This window comes from Pseudophryne corroboree (assembly GCF_028390025.1).
Source record: "Pseudophryne corroboree isolate aPseCor3 chromosome 3 unlocalized genomic scaffold, aPseCor3.hap2 SUPER_3_unloc_11, whole genome shotgun sequence".
In the NCBI taxonomy this organism is placed as follows: Eukaryota; Metazoa; Chordata; class Amphibia; order Anura; family Myobatrachidae; genus Pseudophryne; species Pseudophryne corroboree.
In genome coordinates, this window is record NW_026967499.1 from 1,118,928 (window position 1) to 1,131,367 (window position 12,440).

The 12,440-nt window shown below is 46.8% G+C and overlaps 1 protein-coding gene across 1 annotated transcript in view; it reads left to right on the forward strand.

Moving 5' to 3' along the window:
• Window positions 1-12,440, forward strand: part of LOC134983267 (uncharacterized) — a 569,154-nt gene that overhangs the window by 480,110 nt on the left and 76,604 nt on the right. The window lies entirely within an intron of this gene.

Below are 12,440 nucleotides of genomic sequence, written 5' to 3' on the forward strand. Positions count from 1 at the left end.
CAAAACAGGCCGCTCCTCCTGTATACCATGACAGCACAGGATGCTACAACTGTATATTATGACAACACAGGCTGCTCCTCCTGTATACTATAATAGCACAGGATGCTACCCCTGTATTACGGTAACACCGGGGTCTGCGCCACCTGTATTACAGTAACAACGGGGTCTGCGCCACCTGTATTACGGTAACAGCGGGGTCTACACCACCTGTATTACAGTAACGGCGGGGTCTGCTCCCCCTGTATTACGGTAATGGCGGGGTCTGCTTCACCTGCATTATGGTATCGGCGGGGTCTGCGCCACCTGTATTACGGTAACGGCGGGGTCTGCACCACCTGCGTTACGGTAACAGCAGGGTCTGCGCCACCTGTATTACGGTAACGGTGGGGTCTGCGTCACCTGTATTACGGTAATGGTGGGTCTGCGCCGCCTTTATTACGGTAACAGCGGGGTTTCCGCTGCCTGTATTACGGTAAGAGAGGGGTCTGCACCACCTGTATTACAGTAACAGCAGGGTCTGCTCCCCCTGTATTACGGTAACGGCGGGGTCTGCTCCACCTGTATTATGGTAATGGCGGGGTCTGCGCCACCTGTATTACGGTAACGGCGGGTCCTGCACCACATGTATTACGATAACGGCAGGGTCTGCGCCACATGTATAACGGCGGGGTCTGCGCCACCTGTATTACGGTAATGGCGGGGTCTGCGCCACCTGTATTACAGTAATGGCGGGCTCTGCGCCTTCTGTATTACGGTAACGGCGGGGTCTGTGCCACCTGTATTATGGTAACGGCGGGGTCTGCGCTACCTGTATTACGGTAACGGCGGGGTCTGCGCCACCTGTATTACAGTAACGGCGGGGTCTGTGCCACCTGTATTACAGTAATGGCGGGCTCTGCGCCTTCTGTATTACGGTAACGGCAAGGTCTGTGCCACCTGTATTACGGTAACGGCGGGGTCTGCGCTACCTGTATTACGGTAACGGCGGGGTCTGCGCCACCTGTATTACGGTAACGGCGGGGTCTGTGCCTTCTGTATTACGGTAACGGCGGGGTCTGCGCTACCTGTATTACGGTAACAGCGGGGCCTGCGCCACCTGTATTACGGGAACATTGGGGTCTGCACCACCTGTATTACGGTAACGGCGGGGTGTGCGCCACCTGTATTACGGTAACGGCGGGGTCTGCGCCACCTGTATTACGGCAACGGCGGGGTCTGCGCCATCTGTATTACGGTAACGGCGGGGTCTGCGCCACCTGTATTACGGTAACGGCGGGGTCTGCGCCACATGTATTACGGTACGGGCGGGGTCTGCGCCACCTGTATTACGGTAATAGGACACTAGAGTGTCAGCCACCTGTACAGGGATAATGCAGCACCAGAGGCTGCTCCAGCTGCACTATAACAAGGCACCAGAGGCTGCTCCCCCTGTAGTACAGAACCTGACACCAGAGCTGCTCAGCCTATAGAATAATAATAATAATAATATCATTACCTGCTGCCAGACACAGCAATGGCTGCTCTCTGCTCCTGCTGCCTTGTGGGACTGATAGAAGGAAGGCGGAGCTCAGATCAGGGGAAAATGGCCGCCGCTCCTGACGTCACTACACGGCCAGGGAACCTATTGCTGCTGCCGGACTGGTCTACAAGAAAATGGCCGCCGGCCTCCTGTACTGAGGACATGTACGGTAATAGTGATTACAGAAGGCGGAGTTGAGGGCGGGGCATGGAATGGGAGGGGCCAGACGCTAGGAAGCAGCCTGTGCCAATCATTCCCTACTTCCGGCCTGTGCGGTCCACCTTACTTCCGGTCACTGCATTCCGTTCCACACACAGGAAGATCAGGTGATGGTTGGTTCTAAATCGCGGTTCTAAGCAGCTACCATCAGCTAATGGCGACAGGAGGAGCAGCCTGTGGTGTCCTGTTATTATTATTATTATACAGGGGGAGCAGCCTGTGGTGTCCTGTTATTATTATTATTTTCTCTATCGTCCTAAGTGGATGCTGGGGTTCCTGAAAGGACCATGGGGAATAGCGGCTCCGCAGGAGACAGGGCACAAAAAAGTAAAGCTTTACTAGGTCAGGTGGTGTGCACTGGCTCCTCCCCCTATGACCCTCCTCCAGACTCCAGTTAGATTTTGTGCCCGAACGAGAAGGGTGCAATCTAGGTGGCTCTCCTAAAGAGCTGCTTAGAGAAAGTTTAGTTTAGGTTTTTTTCTTTACAGTGAGTCCTGCTGGCAACAGGATCACTGCAACGTGGGACTTAGGGGGAAAGTAGTAAACTCACCTGCATGCAGAGTGGATTTGCTGCTTGGCTACTGGACACCATTAGCTCCAGAGGGATCGAACACAGGCCCAGCCGTGGAGTCCGGTCCCGGAGCCGCGCCGCCGACCCCCTTGCAGATGCTGAAGCGTGAAGAGGTCCGGAAACCGGCGGCTGAAGACTCCTCAGTCTTCATAAGGTAGCGCACAGCACTGCAGCTGTGCGCCATTTTCCTCTCAGCACACTTCACTGGGCAGTCACTGAGGGTGCAGAGCGCTGGGGGGGGGCGCTCTGAGAGGCAAATATAAACCTTATACAAGGCTAAAAATACCTCACATATAGCCCATAGGGGCTATATGGAGATATTTAACCCCTGCCTGACTGGAAAAATAGCGGGAGAAGAACCCGCCGAAAAAGGGGCGGGGCCTATCTCCTCAGCACACGGCGCCATTTTCTGTCACAGCTCCGCTGGTCAGAACGGCTCCCAGGTCTCTCCCCTGCACTGCACTACAGAAACAGGGTAAAACAGAGAGGGGGGGCACATTAATGGCTATATATATATATATTAAAGCAGCTATAAGGGAGCACTTAATATAAGGATATCCCTTGTATATATAGCGCTTTGTGGTGTGTGCTGGCAGACTCTCCCTCTGTCTCCCCAAAAGGGCTAGTGGGTCCTGTCTTCATTAGAGCATTCCCTGTGAGTTTGCGGTGTGTGTCGGTACGTGGTGTCGACATGTATGAGGACGATATTGGTGTGGAGGCGGAGCAATTGCCAAATATGCAGATGTCACCCCCCAGGGGGTCGACACCAGAATGGATGCCTTTATTTGTGGAATTACGTGATGGTTTATCTTCCCTTAAACAGTCAGTTGAGGACATGAGGCGGCCGGACAATCAATTAATGCCTGTCCAGGCGCCTCAAACACCGTCAGGGGCTGTAAAACGCCCTTTGCCTCAGTCGGTCGACACAGACCCAGACACGGGCACTGATTCCAGTGACGACGGTAGAAATTCAAACGTATTTTCCAGTAGGGCCACACGTTATATGATTTTGGCAATGAAGGAGACGTTACATTTAGCTGATACTACAGATACCGTAAAACAGGGTATTATGTATGGTGTGAAAAAACTACAAACAGTTTTTCCTGAATCAGAAGAATTAAATGACGTGTGTGATGAAGCGTGGGTTGCTCCTGATAAAAAGTTGATAATTTCAAAAAAGTTATTGGCATTATACCCTTTCCCGCCAGAGGTTAGGGCGCGCTGGGAAACACCCCCTAAGGTGGACAAGGCGCTCACACGCTTATCCAAACAAGTGGCGTTACCCTCTCCTGAGACGGCCGCACTTAAGGATCCATCAGATAGAAAGATGGAAGTTATTCAAAAGAATATATACACACATGCAGGTGTTATACTACGACCAGCTATAGCAACTGCCTGGATGTGCAGTGCTGGAGTAGTTTGGTCAGAATCCCTGATTGAAAATATTGATACCCTAGATAGGGACAATGTTTTACTGTCGTTAGAACAAATAAAGGATGCATTTATCTATATGCGTGATGCACAGAGGGATATTTGCACACTGGCATCTCGGGTGAGTGCTATGTCCATTTCAGCCAGAAGAGCCTTATGGACACGACAGTGGACAGGCGATGCGGATTCAAAACGTCACATGGAGGTTTTGCCGTATAAAGGGGAGGAGTTATTTGGAGTTGGTCTATCAGACTTGGTGGCCACGGCTACTGCCGGGAAATCCACTTTTTTACCTCAAGTCACTCCCCAACAGAGAAAGGCACCGACCTTTCAACCGCAGCCTTTTCGCTCCTACAAAAATAAGAGAGCAAAGGGCTTGTCGTACCTGCCACGAGGCAGAGGAAGAGGGAAGAGACACCAACAGGCAGCTCCTTCCCAGGAACAGAAGCCCTCCCCGGCTCCTGCAAAAACCTCAGCATGACGCTGGGGCCTCTCAAGCGGACTCGGGGACAGTGGGGGGCCGTCTCAAAAATTACAGCGCGCAGTGGGCTCACTCGCAGGTAGACCCCTGGATCCTGCAGATAATATCTCAGGGGTACAGGTTGGAATTAGAGACGGATCCTCCTCATCGTTTCCTGAAGTCTGCCTTACCAACCGTCTCTTCCAAAAGGGAGAGGGTGTTGGAAGCCATTCACAAGCTGTACGCTCAGCAGGTGATAGTCAAAGTACCCCTATTACAACAAGGAAAGGGGTATTATTCCACTCTATTTGTGGTACCGAAGCCGGATGGCTCGGTAAGGCCTATTCTAAATCTGAAGTCCTTGAACCTCTACATAAAAAAGTTCAAGTTCAAGATGGAGTCACTCAGAGCAGTGATAGCGAACCTGGAAGAAGGGGACTTTATGGTATCCTTGGACATCAAGGATGCGTATCTACACGTTCCGATTTACCCCGCACACCAGGGGTACCTCAGGTTCATTGTTCAAAACTGTCACTATCAGTTTCAGACGCTGCCGTTCGGATTGTCCACGGCGCCTCGGGTCTTTACCAAGGTAATGGCCGAGATGATGATTCTTCTTCGAAGAAAAGGCGTATTAGTTATCCCATACTTGGACGATCTCCTAATAAGGGCAAGGTCCAGAGAACAGCTGGAGACAGCTTTAGCACTATCTCAAGAGGTGCTAAGACAACACGGGTGGATTCTGAATATTCCAAAATCCCATTTAATCCCGACAACTCGTCTGCTGTTCCTAGGAATGATTCTGGACACGGTTCAGAAAAAGGTTTTCCTTCCAGAGGAAAAAGCCAAGGAGTTATCCGATCTGGTCAGGAACCTCCTAAAACCAGGAAAAGTGTCAGTACATCAATGCACAAGAGTCCTGGGAAAAATGGTGGCTTCTTACGAAGCAATTCCATTCGGCAGATTCCATGCAAGAATATTCCAAAGGGATCTGTTGGACAAATGGTCAGGGTCGCATCTGCAGATGCACCTGCGAATAACCCTGTCACCAAAGACAAGGGTGTCACTTCTGTGGTGGTTGCAGAAGGCTCACCTATTAGAAGGCCGCAGATTCGGCATTCAGGATTGGATCCTGGTGACCACGGACGCCAGCCTGAGAGGCTGGGGAGCAGTCACACAAGGAAGAAACTTCCAGGGAGTATGGACGAGTCTGGAAAAGTCTCTTCACATAAACATTCTGGAACTAAGAGCAATCTACAATGCTCTAAGCCAGGCGGAACTTCTCCTGCAAGGAAAGCCGGTGTTGATTCAGTCGGACAACATCACGGCGGTCGCCCATGTAAACAGGCAGGGCGGCACAAGAAGCAGGAGTGCAATGGCAGAAGCTGCCAAGATTCTTCGCTGGGCGGAGAATCACGTGATAGCACTGTCAGCAGTGTTCATCCCGGGCGTGGACAACTGGGAAGCAGACTTCCTCAGCAGACACGATCTTCATCCGGGAGAGTGGGGTCTACATCCAGAAGTCTTCAACATGTTAATAGACCGTTGGGAAAGACCAATTGTAGACATGATGGCGTCTCGCCTCAACAAGAAACTGGACAAATATTGCGCCAGGTCAAGAGATCCACAGGCAATAGCTGTGGACGCACTGGTAACTCCTTGGGTGTACCAGTCAGTGTATGTGTTTCCTCCTCTGCCGCTCATACCAAAGGTATTGAAGATCATACGGCAAAGAAGAGTAAGAACAATACTAGTGGTTCCGGATTGGCCGAGAAGGACTTGGTATCCGGAACTTCAAGAGATGCTCACGGACGAACCGTGGCCTCTACCTCTGAGAAGGGACCTGCTACAGCAGGGTCCCTGTCTTTTTCAAGACTTACCGCGGCTGCGTTTGACGGCATGGCGGTTGAACGCCAGATCCTAAAAGGGAAAGGCATTCCAGAAGAAGTCATTCCTACCTTGATTAAGGCACGGAAGGAAGTCACCGTGAAACATTATCACCGCATTTGGCGAAAATATGTAGCGTGGTGCGAGGATCGGAGGGTTCCGACGGAGGAATTCCAACTGGGTCGTTTCCTACATTTCCTGCAATCAGGATTATCTATGGGTCTCAAATTGGGATCCATTAAGGTTCAAATTTCGGCCCTGTCAATATTCTTCCAAAAAGAATTGGCCTCTGTCCCTGAGGTCCAGACTTTTGTCAAGGGAGTACTGCATATACAGCCTCCTGTGGTGCCTCCGGTGGCACCGTGGGATCTAAATGTAGTTTTAGATTTCCTCAAATCCCATTGGTTTGAACCATTGAAAAAGGTGGATTTGAAATATCTCACATTGAAAGTGACTATGTTACTAGCCCTGGCCTCTGCCAGGAGAGTATCTGAATTGGCGGCTTTATCTTATAAAAGTCCTTATCTAATCTTCCATTCGGATAGGGCAGAACTGCGGACTCGTCCGCATTTTCTCCCTAAAGTGGTATCAGCATTTCATCTGAACCAACCTATTGTGGTGCCTGCGGCCACTAGCGACTTGGAGGACTCCAAGTTGTTGGACGTTGTCAGAGCCTTAAAAATATACATTGCAAGGACGGCTGGAGTCAGAAAATCTGACTCGCTGTTTATATTGTATGCACCCAACAAGTTGGGCGCACCTGCTTCTAAGCAGTCGATTGCTCGTTGGATTTGTAACACAATTCAACTTGCACACTCTGTGGCAGGCCTGCCACAGCCTAAAACTGTAAAAGCCCACTCCACAAGGAAGGTGGGCTCATCTTGGGCGGCTGCCCGAGGGGTCTCGGCATTACAACTCTGCCGAGCAGCTACGTGGTCGGGGGAGAACACGTTTGTAAAATTTTACAAATTTGATACCCTGGCAAAGGAGGACCTGGAGTTCTCTCATTCGGTGCTGCAGAGTCATCCGCACTCTCCCGCCCGTTTGGGAGCTTTGGTATAATCCCCATGGTCCTTTCAGGAACCCCAGCATCCACTTAGGACGATAGAGAAAATAAGAATTTACTTACCGATAATTCTATTTCTCGGAGTCCGTAGTGGATGCTGGGCGCCCATCCCAAGTGCGGATTATCTGCAATACTTGTACATAGTTATTGTTAACTAATTCGGGTTATTGTTAAGGAGCCATCTTTAAGAGGCCCTTTCTGTTGTCATACTGTTAACTGGGTTTAGATCACAAGTTGTACGGTGTGATTGGTGTGGCTGGTATGAGTCTTACCCGGGATTCAAAATGCCTCCCTTATTGTGTATGCTCGTCCGGGCACAGTACCTAACTGGAGTCTGGAGGAGGGTCATAGGGGGAGGAGCCAGTGCACACCACCTGACCTAGTAAAGCTTTACTTTTTTGTGCCCTGTCTCCTGCGGAGCCGCTATTCCCCATGGTCCTTTCAGGAACCCCAGCATCCACTACGGACTCCGAGAAATAGAATTATCGGTAAGTAAATTCTTATTATTATACAGGAGGAGCAGCCTGTAGTGGCCTGTTGTTGTTATTATTATACAGGGGGAGCAGCCTGTGGTGTCCAGTTGTTGTTATTAGTATACAGGAGGAGCAGCCTGTAGTGTCCCTTTGTTATTATTATTATTATACAGGGGGAGCAGCCTATGGTGTCCTGTTATTATTGTTATAAAGGGGGAGTGGCCTGTTTATTATTATTATTATAGAGGAGAAGCAGCCTGTGTTGTACTGTTATTTTTATATAGAGGGAGTGGCCTGTGGTGTCCCTGTTGTTGTTGTTGTTGTTGTTGTTATTATTCAGGGATAGCGACCTGTGGTGTATTATTATTATTATTGTTATTATTATAATACAGAGGGAGTGGTCTGTGAGGTCCTGCTATTATTGTTATACAGGAGGAGCAGCCAGTGGTGTTCTGTTGTTGTTATTATACAGAAGGAGCAGCATATGGTGTCCTATTATTATTATTATTATTATACAGGAGGAGCAGCCTGTCATTTCCTGTTGTTGTTGTTGTTGTTGTTGTTGTTGTTGTTATTATTATACAAAAGGAGCGTCCTGTGGTGTCCTGTTGTTGTTATTATTATTATTATTATTATTATTATTATTATTATACAGGGGAAGCAGCCTTTGGTGTCATGTCGTTGTTATTATTATATAGGGGGAGCAGCCTTTGGTGTCATGTCATTATTAATATACAGGAGGAGCGGCCTGTGGTTTCCTGTTATTATTGTTTTACAGGGGAGCGGTCTGTGGTGTCCTGTTGTTGTTATTATACAGGAGGAGGAGCCTGTAGTGTCCTGTTGTTGTTATTATACAGGGATAGTGGCATGTGGTGTCCTGGTATTATTATTATACAAGAGGAGCAGCCTGTGGTGTCCTGTTGTTGTTATTATTATACAAGGGGAGCGGCCTGTGGTGTCATTATTATTATTATTATTATTATTATTATAATAATACAGGAATAGCGGCGTGTGGTGTCTTGTTGTTATTATTATATAGGAGGAGCAGCCTGTGGTGTCCTATTATTATTATAACGGATGAGCAGCCTGTGGTGGTTATTATACTGAGGGAGCAGCCTGTGGTGTCTTGTTGTTGTTGTTGTTGTTATTATTATACAGGGGGAGCCGCCTGCGGTGTCCTGTTATTGTTATCATTATTATTATTATACATGAGGAGCAGCCTGTGGTGTCCTGGTATTATTTTTATACAGGAGGAATAGCCTGTGATGTTCTGTTAATATTATTATACACAGGGAGTAGCCTATGGTGTATGGTTGTTATTATTTTACAGGGGTAGCAGCCTGTTGTGTCCTGTTACTATTGTTGTACAGGGGGAGCAGCCTGTGGTGTCCTGTTTTTATTATTATACATGGGGAGCAGCCTGTGGTGCCCTGTTGTTATTGTTATACAGGGGGAGCAGCCTGTGGTGTCTTATTATACAGCGGGAGCAGTCTATGTTGTGTTGTTGTTGTTGTTATTATTATTATACAGGAGGAGCAGCCTGTCATTTCCTGTTGTTGTTGTTGTTGTTGTTATTATTATACAAAAGGAGCGTCCTGTGGTGTCCTGTTATTATTATTATTATACAGGGGGAGCAGCCTTTGGTGTCATGTCGTTGTTATTATTATATAGGGGTAGCAGCCTTTGGTGTCATGTCATTATTAATATACAGGAGGAGCGGCCTGTGGTTTCCTGTTATTATTGTTTTACAGGGGAGCGGTCTGTGGTGTCCTGTTGTTATTATTATTTAAGAGGAGCAGCCTGTGGTGTCCTGTTGTTGTTATTATACAGGAGGAGGAGCCTGTGCTGTCCAGTTGTTGTTATTATTTTTATACCGCAGGAGCAGCCTGTAGTGTCCTGTTGTTGTTGTTATTATACAGGGATAGTGGCATGTGGTGTCCTGGTATTATTATTATACAAGAGGAGCAGCCTGTGGTGTCCTGTTGTTGTTTATTATTATACAAGGGGAGCGGCCTGTGGTGTCTTATTATTATTATTATTATTATAATACAGGAATAGCGGCGTGTGGTGTCTTGTTGTTATTATATAGGAGGAGCAACCTGTGGTGTCCTATTATTATTATAACGGATGAGCAGCCTGTGGTGGTTATTATACTGAGGGAGCAGCCTGTGGTGTCCTGTTGTTGTTATTATTATATAGGAGGAGCAGCCTGTGGTGTCCTATTATTATTATAACGGATGAGCAGCCTGTGGTGGTTATTATACTGAGGGAGCAGCCTGTGGTGTCCTGTTGTTGTTGTTATTATTATACAGGGGGAGCCGCCTGCGGTGTCCTGTTATTGTTATCATTATTATTATTATACATGAGGAGCAGCCTGTGGTGTCCTGGTATTATTTTTATACAGGAGGAATAGCCTGTGATGTTCTGTTAATATTATTATACACGGGGAGTAGCCTGTGGTGTCTGATTGTTATTATTTTACAGGGGTAGCAGCCTGTTGTGTCCTGTTACTATTGTTGTACAGGGGGAGCAGCCTGTGGTGTCCTGTTTTTATTATTATACATGGGGAGCAGCCTGTGGTGTCCTGTTATTATTATCATACAGGAGGAGCGGCCTGTGGTTTCCTGTTATTATTGTTTTACAGGGGGAGCGGTGTGTGGTGTCCTGTTGTTGTTGTTGTTGTTATTATTATTATTAATCAGGAGGAGCAGCCTGTGGTGTACTGTTGTTGTTATTATTATACAGGAGGAGCAGCCTGTGGTGTCCTGTTGTTGTTGTTATTATTATTATACAGCAGGAGCAGCCTGTAGTGTCCTGTTGTTGTTGTTGTTATTATTATTATACAGGGATGTTGGCCTGTGGTGTCCTGATATTATTATTATTATTATTTAACAAGAGGAGCGGCCTGTGGTGTCCTATTGTTGTTGTTACTATTATTATTATACAGGGGGAGCGGCCTGTGGTGTCCTGTTATTATTATCATACAGGAGGAGCGGCCTGTGGTTTCCTGTTATTATTGTTTTACAGGGGGAGCGGTGTGTGGTGTCCTGTTGTTGTTGTTATTATTATTAATCAGGAGGAGCAGCCTGTGGTGTACTGTTGTTGTTATTATTATACAGGAGGAGCAGCCTGTGGTGTCCTGTTGTTGTTATTATTATTATACAGCAGGAGCAGCCTGTAGTGTCCTGTTGTTGTTGTTGTTGTTATTATTATTATACAGGGATGTTGGCCTGTGGTGTCCTGATATTATTATTATTATTATTATTATTATTTAACAAGAGGAGCGGCCTGTGGTGTCCTATTGTTGTTGTTACTATTATTATTATACAGGGGGAGCGGCCTGTGGTGTCCTATTATTATTATTATTATACAGGAATATCAGCCTGTGGTGTCCTATTATTATTATAACGGATGAGCAGACTGGTGGTCTGTAATTATTATACAGGAAGAGCAGCCTGTGGTGTCGTGTTATTATACTGAGGGTGCAGCCTGCAGTGTACTGTTATTGTTATTATACAAGAGGAGCAGCCTGTGGTGTCCTGGTATTATTTTTATACAGGAGGAATAGCCTGTGATGTTCTGTTAATATTATTATACACGGGGAGTAGCCTGTGGTGTCTGATTGTTATTATTTTACAGGGGTAGCAGCCTGTTGTGTCCTGTTACTATTATTGTACAGGGGGGGCAGCCTGTAGTCTGTTAATATTATTGTACAGGGGGAGCAGCCTGTGGTCTGTTAATATTATTGTACAGGGGGAGCAACCTGTGGTTTCCTGTTATTATTGTTATACAGGGGGGGGTGGGGGGGGGGGGGGCTGTGGTGTCCTGTTGTTTTTGTTGTTGTTATTATTATTATTATTATTATTATACAAAAGTAGCGGCCTGTGATGTCTTGTTGTTATTATTATTGTACAGGAGGAGCAGCCTGTGGTATCCTGTTATTATACAGGGGAGCAGCCTGTGGTGCACTGTTATTATTATACAGGGGGAGCAGCCTGTGGTGTCCTGTTATTATTATTATTATTATTATTATTATTATTATTATTATACAGGGGGAGCAGCCTGTGGTGTCCTATTATTATTATACAGGGGAAGTGGCCTGTGTTCTCCTGTTGTTGTTGTTATTATTACTATTATTATACAAGTGGAGCATCCTGTGGTGTCCTATTATTATTATTATACAGGGGAAGTGGCCTGTGGTCTCCTGTTGTTGTTGTTGTTGTTGTTGTTATACAGCGGAATCAGCCTGTGGTGTCCTCTTATTATTGTTATACAAGAGGAGCAGCCTGTGGTGTCCTGTTATTTTCATTATACAGGGGGAGCTACCTGTGGTGTCCTGTTGTTGTTGTTGTTGTTGTTGTTATTATACAGCGGGAGCAGTCTATGTTGTCCTGTTATTATTATTATTATACAGGAGGAGCAGTCTGGGGTTTCCTGTTATTGTTTTACAGGTGGAGCGGCCTATACTGTACTGTTGTTGTTATAATTATACAGGGATAGTGGCCAGTGGTGTACTGTTATTAATATTATACAGACGGAGCTGCCTGTGGTGTCCCGTTAATATTATTATACAGTGTGAGCTATCTATTGTGTCCTGTTATTATTATACAGGGGGAGCTGCCTGTTGTTGTTGTTGTTGTTGTTGTTATTATTATTTAGGAGCAACAGCCTTTGGTGTCCTGTTATTATTATACAGTATGAGCAGACTGTGGTGTCCTGTAATTATTATACAGGAAGAGCAGCCTTAAGTATCGTGTTATTATACAAAGGGAGCGGCCTGTGGTGTCCTGTTGTTGTTGTTGTTGTTGTTATTA